This window comes from Geotrypetes seraphini, chromosome 1, assembly GCF_902459505.1.
Source record: "Geotrypetes seraphini chromosome 1, aGeoSer1.1, whole genome shotgun sequence".
NCBI lineage: Eukaryota > Metazoa > Chordata > Amphibia > Gymnophiona > Dermophiidae > Geotrypetes > Geotrypetes seraphini.
This window is the reverse complement of record NC_047084.1, coordinates 255,145,362-255,163,815: the sequence shown is the minus strand read 5'-3', so window position 1 is coordinate 255,163,815 and position 18,454 is coordinate 255,145,362. Positions and strand designations below refer to the sequence as shown.

Sequence of the window (18,454 nt, the reverse complement as noted above, 5' to 3'; positions counted from 1 at the left end):
TACAGCATTGCCTCTGCTGACCAACTGCTGCTGCTGTTTTGGAAAAGCCCACAGGTAAGACATATTAGCTCCATATGATGAAAAGGGGGGGGCTCAATCAGAGGACAGACCCACACGAGAGAGGGAGGGGTTTGTTGGGTTGAGTCAGGATAGCAGGAAGATGCCAGGAGGAATGGTCAGAGAGTGAGAGAGGGCAGAAGGGGGAGGGGACATGTATGGTAGACCGCAATTTGGAGGGAAGAGGAAGGAATATGGATGATGGACCACAGAGTGAAGAGGAGATGGATGCTAGATCTATGGGGGGGGGGGAAATTCAGGGTGTGAATGAGAGATAAGTGGGATTTAGGAGGCAGACAAAACTGCAGTTAGAGTGAGAGGAAACAGAGCCTGAAACCTGCGAAAGGAAAAGGCAGGAATGAATTTAAGACCTTAGAATAGGGGAATTCTATGCAAAACACTACAAATAAACATTGCGGAATTTTGAAATACTGTGCACAGAATTTTCAAAATGCAGAATTTTCAAGTTTTTTCTGTGGAATTATGCCAGAAGCATGGGATTTTCAGACCCTGAAGGGTTCAAAAGCTAATGCTGGGTTTTACTAAACAGCAGTAGAGGTTTCTTCTGCGGGCTGGCGAGTTAAGTGCTCCAACATTCATAGAATTACTATGAGCGTCGAAGCGTTTACCTCGCCAGCCTGCAGTCGAAACCTCTACCACCATTTAGTATAATAGGAGTCCTAACCCCTCACCCCCCCCCCTTTTTTTACAAAACCATAGCACAGGTTTTAGCGCCAGCCGCGGTGCTAATAGCTCCAACGCTCATAGAATTCCTATGAGCATTGGAGCTGTTACCGCCATGGCCAGAGCTAAAAACCACGCTACAGTTTTGTAAAAGGGGTTAAGTTTGTACATGAGGTATTGGATAGTTTTATATTATTGATACCGGCTTAGAACAACTCTTTCCTCAAAGGTGAAAAGTAAATTAAATCAAGGTGATACTATACCCTGATATATTCAAAAAGTATAAACATAAGATATAGTCATGAAAAATATTTTTAAAAATGATAGCAGATAGGAACTATAAGACTATCTCTTATACATCCACATTTAGGGCTTTGCCTAGGACTCCTTTTTAAATTTAAGTAACAAACAAATAAAAAGATAATAGAAAACAGTAACCATCAAACCCGAAACAGTAATGCCGCTAGAATAAAGAACAGAGATAATAAGGAGCCGGCACGATTTTAACAAGCTGCGCTTTCATATCGTGCGATACCAGCAAGAATGAGTAAGGAGTGATTGGTTTTGATTTTTGTGTGGCCCTCCTGTTTGAGATCTTCCTCCTCCCCATGAAAGAATGAACAGATCAAGCCCAGCCAGTACCCCACCCGGGGACTCAAACGTCCTGAACCCAGGCTCGGCGAAGGAGATTGCAAAATGACGCCGAAACATCGGCTCAAGCATAGGCGTCAAAGCGAGAGAACCATCCCAGGCTCCGGCCCAACCAAGATTGTTTTAAACTGCTTTCTGTTGCGTTGACCCGAACAGCTGATGAGTGATGTGATACCTACAGTCCAACGCTGAGCTTGCGAGACTAAGAGTGCAGATGCAGCAGTGTTAAACGGTTTTCCCACCAAATTTGGACTTTTTTTTTCACCGCAGCTCCCAAACCGGTTCCTACTACAGCGCTACCATAAGGAATTATGAGGGGGGGGGGGGACGCACGCATGCGCATCAATTCGGAATGACACCACTCGCTGCTTCCGGGTCTGGAGTCGTCCTTTCGCGCATGCTCCCCGAAGTTTACTGGAAAAGGGCGCGGATTTTGTGCTCTGGAAAGGACGGTATAAGTCGATGATCATTGAGAGGGTAAAACGCGAAATGAATATGGAGGACGAGTATTCTTTAAAATAAATCGTAGCCAACTTCTGCCTCCATCATCCCTGGCGCTGAAGTTTACGTGTTGGTAGACTGACTGAGACGGAGCAGGAGACTGCACGTTTCACTGTGGCGAAAGACAAAAGGATGCCAGCCTTCAATCTATGGCCTCTTCCTAAAGCTACGGTTGGAACTGACATCATTTGACCCGTGGGTCTCTGTAATTACGGGATCCTATATGGTTCAAACATCTTTTGTTTGACCATAATGTTTGAGTTGCATAGGGCTTTGTAGTTACAAAGCCCTGCAGGTCAAGCGGTGTCAGTACATCAATCACGTGCCTGAACTTGGAAGATGGTGTTGGGCGATCGTCATAGGATGGGGGAGAAGTGGAAAGGATAGGGCTACAAGATTTTCCTCTTTTAAAAAAAAAAAAGAGAACACTTGACCCTCATCCCATTCCAGCCCCACCCTGTTCCACCTCCAGTTCCACTCCCACATGAGTCTTGTGTCTCCTTCCCCAAGCTCTGGGCCATGTCTAGAGGGCTTCCTGGTATGTAAGGATTTCAATGTGATGACATCATGCTCATGTGTATGATGTCATCACATCGACGTCCGCACATGCGCAGAGGCCTCCAGATGCGGCCTTCCAAAGTTGACATACTGTCTTCCTACTTGGGGCCATGACCCAATAACGCTTCTTGACATTCATTCCTACCAGAACACCTGGCTTTGGTCACACGTGCAGAACACAGATAAACCCTATGCAAATACAGGACCACAAACTAAAAGTCCTAAAATGCTAGACTCTGCATGCAGTACAACATCAGAGAAATAGAAACAAATGCATTTCTTCCTGAGCAGTGCAAAATATAGACAAGCAGATGTAAATTCTGAAAACTGACATATTTCAATCACTAAATTGAAAATAAAATCAATTTTCCTACCTTTGTTGTCTGGTGATTTTATTTTTTCTACTCACCTTTTCCCAGTCTCTGGTCTGTGCTATTAAAGTTAAAGCTCTGTGTCTCGAGGACCTTCTTATCCATTTACTGTTTTTCTCTTACTTTCTGCCCTACATCCATCTTTGACTATAAAGAACACCAATTCCAAGAGAGTGAAATTACTTTGAAGTACGCTCAGAGAAGTGAAACTCTGAAGAGAGAGACAACCCCCTCTTGGGGCAAGAGTTTACCATCCAGTCATTGCATATTTGATAAATCACTCTCTGAGAAATGGTAAATACTGGTTTATATCTATTTTTCAAAATTTTAAGTTCAAAAAACATTTCTTTTCTTGTTTTGCACCTTTGTTTGAAACATAAGTCACTGGAGCATTGTTACAATCTCACTTATCTTATGAGGAAAAAGTCCTGTAGGGTCCCAAACGCGGCCCCGTTTTGTTATCTGCTTCAGGAGACCCACCTGTAAAGTTGAAAAGTTTCTCACTCAAAAGATAGAACTGAATAAGATGTCCGTGAAACTAGGTAAATCGTGCCAAACAAACCTGATTGAATTTTTTGATTGGGTGACCAGAGAGCTGGATCGAGGACATAAGCTAGATGTAATTTACTTAGATTTCAGCAAAGCCTTTGATTCAGTTCCTCATAGGAGGCTGTTGAACAAACTTGAAGGGCTGAAGTTAGGACCCAAAGTGGTGAACTGGGTTAGAAACTGGCTGTCGGACAGACGCCAGAGGGTGGTTGTTAGTGGAAGTCGCTCGGAGGAAGGAAAGGTGAGTAGTGGAGTCTCTCAGGTTTCGGTGCTGGGGCCAATCCTGTTCAATATGTTTGTGAGTGACATTGCTGAAGGGTTAGAAGGAAAAGTGTACCTTTTTGCAGATGATACCAAGATTTGTAACAGAGTAGACACCGAAGAGGGAGTGGAAAATATGAAAAAGGATCTGCAAAAGTTAGAGGAATGTTCTAATGCCTGGCAACTAAAATTCAATGCAAAGAAATGCAGAGTAATGCATTTGGGGATTAATAATTGGAAGGGACCGTATATGCTGGGAGGAGAGAAGCTGATATGCACGGATGGGGAGAGGGACCTTGGGGTGATAGTGTCCGAAGATCTAAAGGCAGAAAAACTGTGTGACAAGGCAGTGGCTGCTGCCAGAAGGATGCTGGGCTGTATAAAGAGAGGCATAGCCAGTAGAAGGAAGAAGATGTTGATGCCCATGTACAGGTCATTGGTAAGGCCCCACTTGGAGTATTGTGTTCAGTTTTGGAGACCGTATCTGGCGAAGGACGTAAGAAGACTTGAAAGGGTCCAGAGGAGGGCGACGGAAATGATAGGAGGCTTGCGCCAGAAGACGTACGAGGAGAGACTGGAAGCCCTGAATATGTATATCCTAGAGGAAAGGAGAGACAGGGGAGATATGATTCAGACGTTCAAATACTTGAAGGGTATTAACGTAGAAAGGAAAATGGTAAAACCAGAGGACATAATTTGAGGTTGAGGGGTGGTAGATTCAAAGGCAATGTTAGGAAATTCTACTTTACGGAGAGGGTGGTAGATGCCTGGAATGCGCTCCCGAGAGAGGTGGTGGAGAGTAAAACTGTGACTGAGTTCAAAGAAAATAATATTAAAAATTGAACTAAGGCCAGTACTGGGCAGACTTGCACAGTCTGTGTCTGTATATGGCCATTTGGTGGAGGATGGGCTAGGGAGGGCTTTAATGGCTGGGAGGGTGTAGATGGGCTGGAGTAGGTTTTAACAGAGATTTCGGCAGTAGGAACCCAAACACAGTATCGGGTAGAGGTTTGGATTCTTGCCCAGAAATAGCTAAGAAGAAAAAAGTTAAAAAAATTTAAATTGAATCAGGTTGGGCAGACTGGACGGACCATTCGGGTCTTTATCTGCCGTCATCTACTATGTAATTGGACAGAATAGGAACACTCATACAAGATCGGTTCATACAGGAAACGTTAAGAAGGAGAGTTCAAAAGACTCTAGGGCAATGTAACATTAGATCAAGGAAAGAGGTCCAATAGACCCCAGGGGAAAGTAATATCAGATAGGGGGAAGTGGGAGAGAGACAGAAACAGAATAGAGGTCTGAAACTGTGACTGACCTAGCTTATTTGGAAGGTTTACTTGAAAAGCTATTGGCTATTCTTATGTTCTTATGAAAATATTTCGACAAAAAACAATTCAGACTCCTGTAACATCCTATACCTGTCATGCCCTGCCAACATGAAAAAACAATTACAAACAGTGCACAATACAGCCCTCAGACTGATATACTCATTGAAAAAATACAACCACATTACCACTGCTTTCCAAGACTCACACTGGCTTCCTGTACAAACACGCATACTCTACAAATTCTACTGCATGCTATTCAAAGCCCTGAATGGCGATGGACCAACCTATCTAAGCAATCACCTAACCAGGAACAACACATTCAGACCAAGGAGAACACAGACACTCTTCACTCACCCCCCAACCAAAGGCATACAACGTAAGAAAATGTATGACGGCCTACTAGCCACCCAAGCAGTGAAACTAGTCTACTACAATTTCAACCTGCTGATCACAACATCCAACTACAAAACATTCAGAGGAGAATTATAAACCAAGGGCTCCTTTTATCAAGGCGCGCTACGGGGGTTAGAGTGTCGGACATTTCATCACGTGCTAACCCCCGTGACAGCCTAAAATCTTAACGCCTCGTCAATGGAGGCGTTAGGTACTAGCGCTGCAGGCGGTTTAACGCACGGTATTAGTTAACCCAAGAGAAGACAGGAGAGCATAAGGGTTTGATCGACCAAATCAAAGGCCGTGAATAGATCCAAGGAAATGCCTAGAACAAGATGTTTATCCAAGTGTGTATGGATCTTGCTAAGTAAGGCAGCTTGAACAGTTTCAGTACTATAATGTGCAAAAAAACAAACAATTGTCTAGGGTGGAGAGATAATTTTTTTTCAACAAATTATGATAATTTTAAAAATACTACTTTCTCAAACAATTTTGAAAGAAAACATGTTTGATACAGGTCAGTAATTTTCCAGGAGACTGGGACCTAGAGAGGGTTTTCTGTGAATAGCTTGCTTACTAAGACTAGGGGGGCATACAATTAAGCTATTAAATAGTAGATTTAAAACAAACCTGAAGAAGTATTTCTATACTCAAAGTGTAACTAAACTCTAGAATTTGTTACTGGAGAATGTGGTACAAGTAGTTAGCTTAGCAGGGATTAAAAAAGGTTTAAATAATTTCCTAAAAGAAAAGTCTATAAGCCATTATTAAGATAGCTTGGAGAAATCTACTGCTTATTCCTAGGATAGGCAGCATAAAATATGTTGGGATTTTAAATTGGAATCTTAACAAGTACTTGTGATCTGGTATGATGGATTGTATACCCTGTTAAGGACCACAAGTTACCCTAGAGAAAATTCCTTCAGAAAAACCTCCCATACAAGGGTAACTTGATAGGTCACTGTTATTATTAGGGTGGCGGCAGTGGCGTACCTAGGGTATGTGGCACCCGGGGCCCATCATTTTTTGACACCCCCCCCCTATGTAAAAAAATATTTTTTGTAATGACCATGAAATAGAATAAATGGTCAGAATAGAAACAGGCAGTGAAAATTTTCTTATATTCCAAACATAACATAACATAAATTATGTCTGAATTGTCATGACATCAGAAGTACATATGGAGTAGTTGCAAGTGATGCTTGGGACAGTTCTGATTGTGTTAGTTCGGTTTTATGTGTTTTTTGAATAGAAGGGTTTTTATTTCTTTTTAAAGGTTTTGCAGTCTGTGGTCGATGTCAATTGGTTGTAGAGTTGGGGGTCGAGTGTTGCAGCTCGAATGGCTAGGAGGTTGTCGAACAGTTTTTTTTCTTTTGACGTTTTTGGTTGGAGGGTGTGTGAATGGTGCGTGAGTTCTCCTATGTCTGTTTGAAGTGGATTGAATTATTTAGCTGAAGAAATTAGTTACCCCCTCATCCCACACACATTAATTCTCTTCCATTTTTGTTCCCATTATAAAAAACACTGATAAGTTCCCAGAAAAAAAATACATTAAAATAAGAAGTGAAAACAAAGGCCCCTACAGATGAGAACATAACATAAGAATAGCCTAACTGGGTCAGACCAATGGTCCATCATGCCCAGTAGCCCATTCTCATGGTAGCCAATCCAGGACACTAATACCTGGTCAAAACCCAAAGAGTAGCAACATTCCATGCTACCGATCCAGGGCAAGCAGACACTTCCCCCATGTCTTAATAACAGATTATGGACTTTTCCTCCAGGAATTTGTCCAAATCTTTCTTAAAACCAGCTACACTATCTGCTTTTACCATAACTTCTGGCCACTTCATTTTTAAGTTTAGATCTTTCCTTTCAAACAGAGACCTTGCTAGATGTCAAATACAGCACAAGGTAACTTCACATGGACTTAGCTGTGCAGGAAATGTGAATCTCCTCATACACCCACCATATAGTGCAAAAATGTGCAAAGGTCTGTTTTTTTCTTTCGATCACTACATAGCCTAATGCCACACAAGCAGCGCTGTTACAAACATATTCTGTAGGTCAATGCTAAGGATAACAAAGTTTCCTTCCTTGGACCAGAAGGAGATAAACCACTGGAAGAGATCCCAAAACAACAACCATAGACCCACTCAGTGTGTGAACCAGTTGAATGGAGTGGACTAACTGGGGGGTGGAAATGGGCCCGGAGTTTGCTCAGCAGAATTTCCCAGACCACCTCTTCCTCTCAACACATTGACACGCTGCCACCATCACCACTAGGAACACCTCACTGGGTAGGCCAGCTATGCTATAAACTTTATAAAACACATTATTATATTTTCTTATAAAGCACATATTTTAACTGAACTCTCTGACATCCTCAGCCTTTCCATTCACAAAAATAGAAGGAAGAAAAGTTCCCATTTCCTGCTGTCTCATGTCCCCGGCCTATACAATATTTTTTTTCTGCAGACCCTTCAAAAGTCTGACCAAATCCTCGTTTCACTTGCATTATAAAGTACTGAGGATGCCATCTCTCCCCAATCCCAGGTCCTAAAGTCTAAGACAGTAGCGCAAACTAATGCTGCCAGATTCAGGAAAAAATTTTTTGATTCGATTCAGCCTATATTGAATTGGTTTTTCAATTCGATTTTCCTGCCCAGTTGGGTGATTTTTTTCAAAACTCCTGGTGGGTTTTATAGCTTTTTCACCCCCTTTGGCTTCTCCTAACCACACTGGCGCTGTGGTGTAAATAAAATAAAGAAACAAAAAGGCCTTTTCCTCTCTCTGTTAAATCCTAGCTCACGTTTGCAGTCCAACACCAGCTCTGGCAGGATACACATTTCAAATCTGACATATTATAATCACAAAACAGAAAATAAAATTAATTTTTCTACCTTTTGTTGTCTGGTTATATTTCAAATCTTGTTGGTCCAAGGCTCTGGTTTTCTTCTGATAACTTGTTTGCCAGGGTCTCCTTCTTTCTGCATGCTAACCATCCATCTGCCAACTCTGTCCTCCCTTTCCATTTCCCTTCCCTTCCCAGGAAGTCTGGTATCTTTCATCTCCCTCCACAGATCCACCTTTTCTTAAATACCCTTTCATCCGGCATCTCTTCCTCCTTCCCCACCACCCCAGAGTCCACCATCTCTCCCTTTCTTTTCCTAATTACCCTCCTATCCAGTATCTCTATCCCTCCTCCACACCATCCCTTGTGTCCAATTTCTCTCCCTTTCTGTTCCTTCCCTCCCTAATCCCATGGTCCATCATCTCTCTCCCTCTCCTCTATTTTCAGACCCATTATTTCTTCCCCCCCCCAAAATTTGGCATATGCACGTCTCTTTGAACACCCCCTTCCCTCCGTGTACTTCTAAATTATGGTCCCCCCCCAAAGGCCTGTCCCCCCTTAAAGGTCTGCCTGTCCCCCCTTGAAGGCCTGCACCCCCCTTGAAGGCCTGTCCCACCCCCTTGTAGGCCTGTCCCCCCCCCTTGTAGGCCTGCACTCCCCCTTGAAGGCCTGCACCCCCCCTTGAAGGCCTGCACTCCCTTGAAGGTCTGCACCCCCATGAAGGCCTGTCCCCCCCCCCCTTGAAGGCCTGCATCCCCTTGAAGGTCTGCACCCCCCCAAAGGCCTACACCCCCCGAAGGCCTGCATCCCCCTGAAGGCCTGCCTGCCCCCCCTTGAAGGCCTGCACCCCCCCCCCAAAGGCCTGTCCCCCCTTGAAGGCCTGCCTGCCTGCCTGTCACCCCCCTCCCCCTTGAAAGCCTGCCTGCCTGCCCGCCCGCCCCACCCTGAAGGCCTGATGTCCCGCCCCACCCCGAAGGACCGCTCGCTCCCCTGGCCTCCCCGCACCACCTATGAAGCAGCCGCAGCAGGATCGCGAAGTCAGCGTCAGCGATCCCTGCGCTGCTTCCTGCGCCACGGTCCCGTCCCTCCTCTGACGTCAGAGGAGGGGTGGGATCGAGGCGCAGGAAGCAGCCCTAAGCAGCGCAGGGATCGCTGACGCTGACTTCGCGATCCTGCTGCGGGCTGCTTCACAGGTGGTGCAGGAAGGTCAGTGGGGCGAGCGGTCCTTCGGGGGTGGGGGGGACTGAACGGCAAGGCCAGGAGCACCCCCTTAGGGCTGGCACCCGGGGCGCACCGCCCCCCCCTTGGTACGCCACTGGGTGGCGGGTCCAGCGCTCTGCCAGCAGGTGGAAATAGCCAGTTAGGGAAGCTACATGGGAAATTGTAGGCGCATCCCATCCCACAATACTGACATGATCTAATTCTCCAAGACCTATAATTGTTTGAGTGATATCTACTCCTGCATGAAGAGGACCTACTTTGCATACTAATTTGCATATATGTTCTGGATGGAGAAAACTGCTGTTTGAAAGGCCTTGGGGGTAGATGGGGTTGGGACCTGGGCAATTGATAAATGCTGTAGTGAACCTTGGGATCTGATAAGGAAAACCAAGAGACTCAATTTTTTGTTTACTGGAAATCCCCTCACCCTGAGGAAAAAGGGCTCTTGAGGAAGGACCTTTGACTTGGCACCTAACCACCATACTAGGTAAAGCTTTGGATTGTTGCCCTGGCAGCATGCCTGTGGGGGTTCCTCAAGGTTTTCCGTTCTCTCTAATTTTATTCAATCTCTATATGACTACATTGAACACCTTTAAGCTGTCAGCTTGGAAAATGTTATTTACTTATGTGGATGATATCTTTATATTGATTGAAATAAGTCTGGATATTACCACTCTAGTTTTTAAAGTAAATCTTTGCATTTCCAAACTTCAAGCTTGGGCTTTATCTGTCCGGATGAAGCTTAATACAACTAAAACTAAGCTTTTGTGGTTAGGTCCAAGATTGGACTGTCTTCCTCCTACTGTAGCTCTGGTATTTGGGTTCTCCTTACCAATTGAATTCTCTGCTAAGATATTGGGAGTCCTTTTTTATTCCTCACTTTCCTTTAAGGACCAAATAAATTCCTTGGTCAAGAAATGCTTCTTTAGTTTGCGAATGCTGAGAAAGGTTAGACATCTTTTTCATCACCGTCATTTTTCTATTTTAGTTCAATCAATTATATTATCTCATCTTGATTACTGTAACGCTATCTACCTCGGCATTACACAAATTTGTCTTCATCTTTGGAAAGTGTAAATTTGACCATGTGACCCCTTTGCTTCAGAGTCTTCATTGGCTCCCGGTTTATTCTAGAATTCAATTTAAATGCGCTTGTATTTCTTTAAAATTCTACATGGTATCTTTAATCCTCTTATTCCTTTATTTTAGAATGTTTACCGATTCTCCTTTGCAAGAGGTATCCAACAATTTAATCTTTCCCTTCCTTCTAAAAAAGGGATTAAAGGAGTCAAGATCTTCAGTCAATCTTTAGTCTTTAAATTCTCTCAACTCTGGAATGATCTCCACTTTTTTTAAGGAGTTCTAGTTCATTTCAATTTTCCATAAATCTTTAAAATCTCTATTTGCCAAACATTTTGAAAATTATTTTGAAATTTTGCTATTATCTTCTATTTATCATTTGTAAATCATTCCCTCTTTATTTAATTGCTGTAAACTGAGTCAAGCCTTCACAGAATGATGACTTGGTATACAAAGTTAAGCTTTAGTTTAGTTTAGAAATAGCTAGGAAGAAAAAATTTAAATTGAATCAGGTTGGGCAGACTGGATGGACCATTCAGGTCTTTATCTGCTGTCATCTACTATGTTACTATGACTTTTTTTGGTCCTTTTATTTAAGACTGATCTCTGAATATTTTCTTAGAGTTCTGGTTCATGTAGGTGATCTTTGAGGGGATGAATACAGGTTGTTGGCCAAATTCTCAGTAAGCCTTAGACAGAGACTAGAGTGAGCTAGAGATAATTAAAGATACTAGAAGTGATTGGAGTGTATCCTGGTGACTTAGCTGGATGATGAACATGTATCACACCTGGGTTGGCCATTGTTGGTAACAAGATGATGGGCTTGATGGACCTTCTGTCTGTTCTAGTATGGCAATTTTTATGTTTGGTCTTACAAAGGCAGATTTTCAGAGAGTGGGAAATTGACCAAAAAACAAACTATTATTTATTATCATTAACATATAAGAACAAAGGTCATATTGAAAGTATTTTAGCCAAGATAATGGGAAAGGATCAAAGGAACAGCTAGTGGTCCTTACCATAGAAAGAGCTCTAGGAAGTGAATGCATGGTTTGTAACTGAAAAGCTGACCAGGAGGAATTTCCAATTAGATCACCATATGATATTGGTTCAGATAATATGCTATCCTGTGGGAGTATCCCCTAGGAAGCAGCAAACGTGAGCAGGAGGCAAAGAGCAGCAAAATTTGGAGATCTTATTGCTAAAATAATTGGACAATAACTTTGCTGAAGGACTGTAGGAATTAATTCGGGGGGGGGGGGGGAGGAGGGGAGCTGTCAAAGCATAGGACAGTTGTTTAATTGATTTGAATAGGATGAGCCTTCGTTCTTCACAAGTGGAAATTGATAGTCCCTGCATTTTTCTTTGAATTATAGAAAAATTTAGAAGGGTTTTAGCCCTCCTCCAATTTCATTCTGCTTTCTGAACTTGGCGTTAAGTAGACAGAGGCCACTATGGTACCAGGGTTTATATGAATCAGTGTTTATGCATCTCAGTTCTTCAAAAGGGGCAATCTGATCCAAAGCCCTAAAAAGTGTAAACTGGAAGGAGGCTGTCTAGTCATTCAAGGTAAAATTAACAAACTTACATGGAAAATCAGAGACAGAGATATGGTAGATCTGTCTTAGACAAACGGTGTGACCATCTGGGCAAGGTTGTAAATACACATGTTATGTTATATGTAGTCTTATATCTTGCCAAATCCTCACAGATCAGAGCTTTAGGCTGGTTACAGTTAATTTGCACATTACATATAATTTATATATGTACAATATCTGGTACAATCATTTTTACATTTTTTTACTATAGCCTTTCTGAAAAATGGGGTTACAAGTAATATTTTTAATGAATAGCTGTTTGCACATAGCATTGTTTGTGAGAGCAGGGTTATGATCAACTTGCTATTGTATCGGATAGGCCTTGGTGGGAGATTTGGGTCGTAGTTTGACCTTCATATTGGGTTTTGAAGAACCAAATTTTCAGGTGTTTGCAGAATTTGGAATACATCATGGCGATATGGATCTCTGCAGGGAGTGTGTTCCATACTCTTGCAATCTGATAGTTCTAGGAATTATAGTGAGCTTTTTTGTATTTTATTCCTTTCATTGATGGGAATGAGAGTCAAACGGTTAGAATTGCAGTGTACTACTGATAACATAACATAGCACACGTATTCTGCATTACCTTTCAGTTCTATGTGGTTTACAACTCAAAGAAGCTAAAACAAACTCAGGAAATACAAATTTTTATAAATTGTCAAATTCAAATCTCCTATAAGAATTTATCGAATAAGTACGTTTTCAAGAGTTTTCAAAAATGTGGATAAGATACTGCACTGGCTATCAACCGACTAAACTCTTTATCTCTGACTGCTGCCTGAAATGAAAATAGCCCATCAAAGTATTTTTTTGTATCGACTATCCTTAATAGAAGGAAAGGCAAAAAATGTCAGGAATCGTTGAGAGCATTTTGAAAAGACCAATGCAAAATGATCCACAAGATAATTTGTTGTAAGACCAAATAGCACCTTATAGAACAACAATCCAAATTTAAAAATGACCCTGGCCTCAACTGGCAGTCAGTGTAGCCTATCATAAAAGCAGGTAACATGGTCTGACTTTTCCTGGTTAAAAATTAATCTTATGGCCGTATTTTGGATCATTCACAATCTATAAAGAATTTTTTAAAGACCTGCATAATAAATATTACAGTAGTCAAGAGTACTGAAAATCTCTATTATGAGTTGCTAACAACTCTTTGATCTATGGATTGATGAGAGAAAGATATGTGCACATATAATGGGTACTTGGATCCATATCAGAACATGTCAAAGTAGAGGAGTAGCCTAGTGGTTAGAGTATTGGGCTGACAAGCAGGGAGGTGTGGTTCAAATCCTGCTGCTTTTCCTTGCAATCTTGGGTAAATCACTTAATCCTACATTGCCTTAGTTACAAACTTAGGCCCCCTTTTATCAAGCTGCATTAGCGTTTTTTATCGCAGGCCACAGCAGTAAAAGCTCTGACACTCATAGGAATTCTATGAGTGTCTGAGTTTTTACTGCTGCGGCCTGTGATAAAAATAACCATAACACAGCTTGATAAAAGCGGGGACTTATATTGTTAACCCTCAAACATGGAAATACCCAGCATACCTGAATGTAACTCACTTAGAGCTCCCACTGACAAAGGTGTGAGCTATAAATAAAACACACATTTATTCTTATTTTAAAGGCTCTACTGCCATCTTGTGGTCATAGTCTTTGGAAAATGAGCATCCCAAAGCTTTAAAAAAGCTTTTCTTTTATCTCTCTTGCATGGTATGTGGAGGCCTATTTTAGTGGATACAACAATAGGTGAAGCACCACAGAAGTCAGGGTTAAAATTCCCACTATGCTACTGATACCTCTGGAGTAAGCCACTTTACCTGCCCTTGCATCAGTAAACTCATAGACCACTATTCAAAGCAAGTTATAGGTTCATTGGCAACTAGTAAACATCTAACTTTGCTATCCATGTATTTTCCAAGCAAATACAGGTAATGTTGGGCCAAAAATATGACACCCAAACAAGAAGGACAGACTGACAAATTATCCAGATAGTGGCAATATTCAGACAGAATTGCACGGTCTGTGTCAGTATATGGCTGTTTGGTGAAGGATGGGCAGGGGAGGGCTTCAATGGCTGGGAGGGTGAAGATGGGCTGGAGTAAGTCTTAACAGAGATTTTGGCAGTTGGAACCCAAGCACAGTACCGGGTAAAGCTTTGGATTCTTGCCCAGAAATAGCTAAGAAGAAAAATTTTAAAAAATAAAATAAAATAAAAAATTTTAAATTGAATCAGGTTGGGCAGACTGGATGGACCATTCGGGTCTTTATCTGCCGTCATCTACTATGTTACTATGTTACTTTCTGAATAACATGTTTCAAGTTTATTTAAAATTTGATTTGTTCGCAATATCGTGATCCAATGTGATTTACAAATATAAAAACAGGGTTTTAGTAAAAAAACAAACAAAGTATAAAAATACACGAAACAGGAGGGAAACAGGTTGAACTACAATGTTCAGGAGAAAAGAGAACATATAGGGTTAGAACTTTAGGGATAGGGAATTGTTACCCAATTAATTTTCTTTTAGAGGGATATTAGCTCACTGAGGAATATTTGAGTTCTATAGAGTTTGAGAAAATCAACTGAAAGCATCCTTGAAGAGCCAGCTTTTTAAAATACCTGTAAACTTATTAAGCAACTTTTCTTCCCTGATATATAACGGAGAAAATCATGTCCCTCTGTGTGTAAATGAAGCTTACGGAAGGGACTGAAAGGAGAGATTTCTCCTCAGATCTTAGGGATCTAATAGGAACATTTGGAATCAGGAGTCTTTCTAAGAATTCAGAAGCTTTGTTCATTAATGTTTTATGTGTCAGCACTGCTAATTTATAAGTGATTCTGTGATTTATAGGTAATCAATGAGCTTTCTTTAAAAGGGGAGTAACATGATCAAATGTTTTTCTTTTTGGTAATTATTTTTATTGCAGTGTTTTGTATTATTTGTAACCTGCGTAGTTCCTTTAATGTTATTCCCTTATATAATGTGTTATAGTAGACAATTTTTGGCCTTCCAAAGAGTATTTCTAAACCAAATGGCTAGTGTTTGTATCATGACTACATTAGCCATATATTCAGTACCATACAGAAACTGGTGCTTAACATACACTTTAATTGAAGTACCACTGTGTAAATTAATAGAAATCCAGCCCAATATTATGTATTGCACTATTACTACACAATTTCATAAAAAATATTTCAACATCCCCACCATCTAATTTTGAGTACTGGTAAGTACCTGGGAGTGTACTTCAATACAAGAAAGAGCATAGCCTTCCTCCTGGAAGGATTTGCAAGCTTCAGATTGTAAGCTTTTAAAGCAGGGACTGTCTCTTCTATGTTTTGGTGTATAGCGCTGCATATGCCTTGCTATAGAAATGATAAGTAGATCCAGAACATGAATTTCTGTGCAAAGCAGACCCCCAAAGCATGGGATTACCTGCAGCTTCTGGAGTCTATGGCAGCATCCAGAGGTGGTTCCCTGTACCAGGGTGTACATGAGATCCTTGCAGAAGGCAAGTGTTGGTCTGATAGAACAATTTAGTGCATCTAGCCTTTGGGGGTTCTGCTGGACCCTCTCTCACTTCTGGGTAGTGCTTACAATGGATGCCAATTCCGTGGGCTAGGGAGCACATTGCATGGGCAAGGTAGTTTAGGGCAAATGGTCTCCATGGTGGGCACTGTGGCCCATCCATTCCCTGGAGACTTGGGCCACCCACTTGACACTAAAACACTTTCTCCCATGCAGTGATGGCCCTGGAGTAGCCACTGATCTCTTCCTTTTAGTTTTCTTGTTTAATTTTCTACTTCTTTAGTCTGTCCAGATTTTGCCCCCCTTTCATACTGATCATGCCTCAGTTACCTTCTTTTTATGGCATCTAACTACAGCATTCCATTCCTTTCCCTAACCCCAGCCCATCCATTCCCACATCTCTTTATTTCCTCAGCCCCAGTCTTTCATTACCTCTTCCCTCATGTCCAACATTTTTCCTTCCCCATCCAGTATATAAGAACATGAGTTGCCATTTTGGGACAGACAGAAGATCCATAGTTGCACTGTAACGATGGCAAATTGTAACCTGTAAACTGTTTACTGTATATATTGGTATTAGATTTCCCCCCCCCTAGTATGTGTCGAGTTAGGATAAAAACTTATATAAAAAAACAAACTTGTACTGTATATGGCAAATTGTAACCTGTTAACTGTAAATTATGTATGTTAACCTGTAAACCATTCTGAGCTCTTTGGGGAGAACGGGATAGTAAAACATATTAAATAAATAGAATTTACTAAAGCTTAGTGACTCACAATGTGTAGTTTCTCCTATACACACTAGATGGTACTGTTTGGCAAGAATTACGATCCAGCTGCACGGTTTTGGGGGTTTTTTCCCCTGCATTTTGGGCTTGATCCATCATAGTCACTTAATGGGAGAACAGCTTTAATGAATCAAGTCCTTAATGCCTATGGGGGGAATGCTTAGTACATCTGGCCTGTAAATGGATAAATCAATAAGTTATTAGGGTTTGTTAACAATAGAACAAGACTCATGATAAAGTGATACAGTGCAATTCTGCTAAAGTCAGAAAGCCTCACATACAACATATTTAAACAAAAGGGATAGTGCGCATTGCTTATGTGTCTCTATGTACAAAATTGTATGAACCTTGTTAGGGTTACCATAGTCTGGAAAACCCCAGACACATGACCCCCATCCCGTTCTGCCCCAGCCATGCTCAGTTCCGCATCAAGCCTCACCCCATTCTGCCCCCAGCCTTCCCCCAACAAAGCCTACTCTCTTCCCTGATGAGATCTGGCCGTGTCTGGAGGGCCTGGAGCATGCACAGATGTATGTGACTTAATCTGCGCATGCTAGCCTCAGAGGCTCTCCAGATGTGGCCGGAGCTTGTCGAAGCTTTCCAAAACCCAAACAAACTGCCAGGTTTTGGAAAGTCCATCTGGAAGCCCGGACACTCCTCTAAAAAGAGGACATGTCCGGGCTTTCCCGGATGTCTGGTAATCCTAACCTTTACCCAGTGATTCTTAACACAATCCTAGGGACATACCTAACCCAGTGTTCTCCCTAGGGCCTTTTAGCCGGGCGATCCGCCCGGGTAATTTAGATGACCGCCCAGCTACATGCTGCTGCTGCCGCTGCTGCTCAACATTTAAAAAAAAAAAAAAAAAAAAGCCGGCTTGGAGATTTCAGCCTTAGCCCGTAGTGAACTTATGCTCCGGGGCTCTAACATGTGCATGCTGGTTTCCCTTCTCTTACCTCCGAAACCGGAAGTTATGTCTGGGGGGGGGGGGGGCGGAAGAGAAGGGAAGCCGGCACGCACATGTTAGAGCCCCGAAGCATGCGTTCGCTATGGGCTAAGGCGGGAGACAGGTCAGTGAAGCTTACCATTTGCTCTTCTTGCTGCCGGGTCCTGCCTACTTTCAGTTTCCGCGAAGCAGGACCAGGCAGTATTTCACCTAGTCGATCGTGATCATGGGACAATCAGCCTTCCTCTCCAACGGCAGAATTGACATCGGGGAGAGGAATGCTGGTCGGCCCGAAGCAGAGAGAGCTTGGGGTGGCGGCGGCAGCTTTGGGGCCTGTTATCTGATGACGGCGGTTTGGGGGCCTGTTCCCCGATGGCAGCAGCATTGGCAGTGGCTTGGGGAGGGCAAGGAGAAAGAAAGAAAGAGGGCAGGCAGGGAGACAGAAGGAAAGAAGAGAAAAAAAGAAAGGGGCATGAAGAGAGAAAGAAAGAAAGGTCATGGAGGGGGTTAAATTCTTTTAGCATGTTATTTCATTAATTTTGAGTTCAGTGTTACAATATGTTGTTCTTGGTTTTTAGTTTACACATTATTTATTCTTTTCTATGACATGTTTGCATCGCAATTTTACTCAAAAGTATATATAGGTATCCATATTTCTATTCAAGTTTCATCACGGTGCTCTGGTTTTGGCTCCAGTATTTGTTTCAAGTTTTATTAATTTTTAATATACCGACCATCAACGGGTATCTAGCCGGTTTACAATAAAATGTTAAAATAGGGATAAAAGGTTATGCTTATAAAACTAAAGTTTTGTGAGGGAGAAAGGGAGTGTACATTAAGGACATAGACGGGACAAACTTGAGAGTGATGATTAAGAGGAAGTGGAGGGGTAAAGTTACATTATTAGAAAGGAGAGGGGGAAAAAAAAGGGAGTAGAAAGGAAATGGAGGGCGAGGAGTAAAACATGAGGGATGGGATCGCTTCTTAAAAGCGGTTGGTTGAGTGAGAAAGAGGTAATTCAAGAGTGGTTGAAAGCATCTTGAAATAGGAAAGTTTTTAAGTTAATCTTA

General features: G+C 42.1%; 1 protein-coding gene across 5 annotated transcripts in view; it reads right to left on the bottom strand.

The window, feature by feature from the left end:
- WFS1 (wolframin ER transmembrane glycoprotein) overlaps nucleotides 1-18,454 on the bottom strand; it is a 111,075-nt gene that overhangs the window by 88,670 nt on the left and 3,951 nt on the right. The window contains exon 1 of one of the 5 annotated variants that reach the window (XM_033949697.1): nucleotides 1,977-2,000. The exons of 1 other annotated variant lie outside the window; for it this stretch is intronic. The gene's annotated coding sequence lies outside the window, so the exon portion shown is untranslated. Of the gene's footprint in view, nucleotides 1-1,276; nucleotides 1,445-1,567; nucleotides 1,887-1,976; nucleotides 2,001-18,454 lie in introns of those variants that run through there. 3 more of the 5 variants (XM_033949677.1, XM_033949668.1, XM_033949699.1) reach the window with 3 other exon arrangements.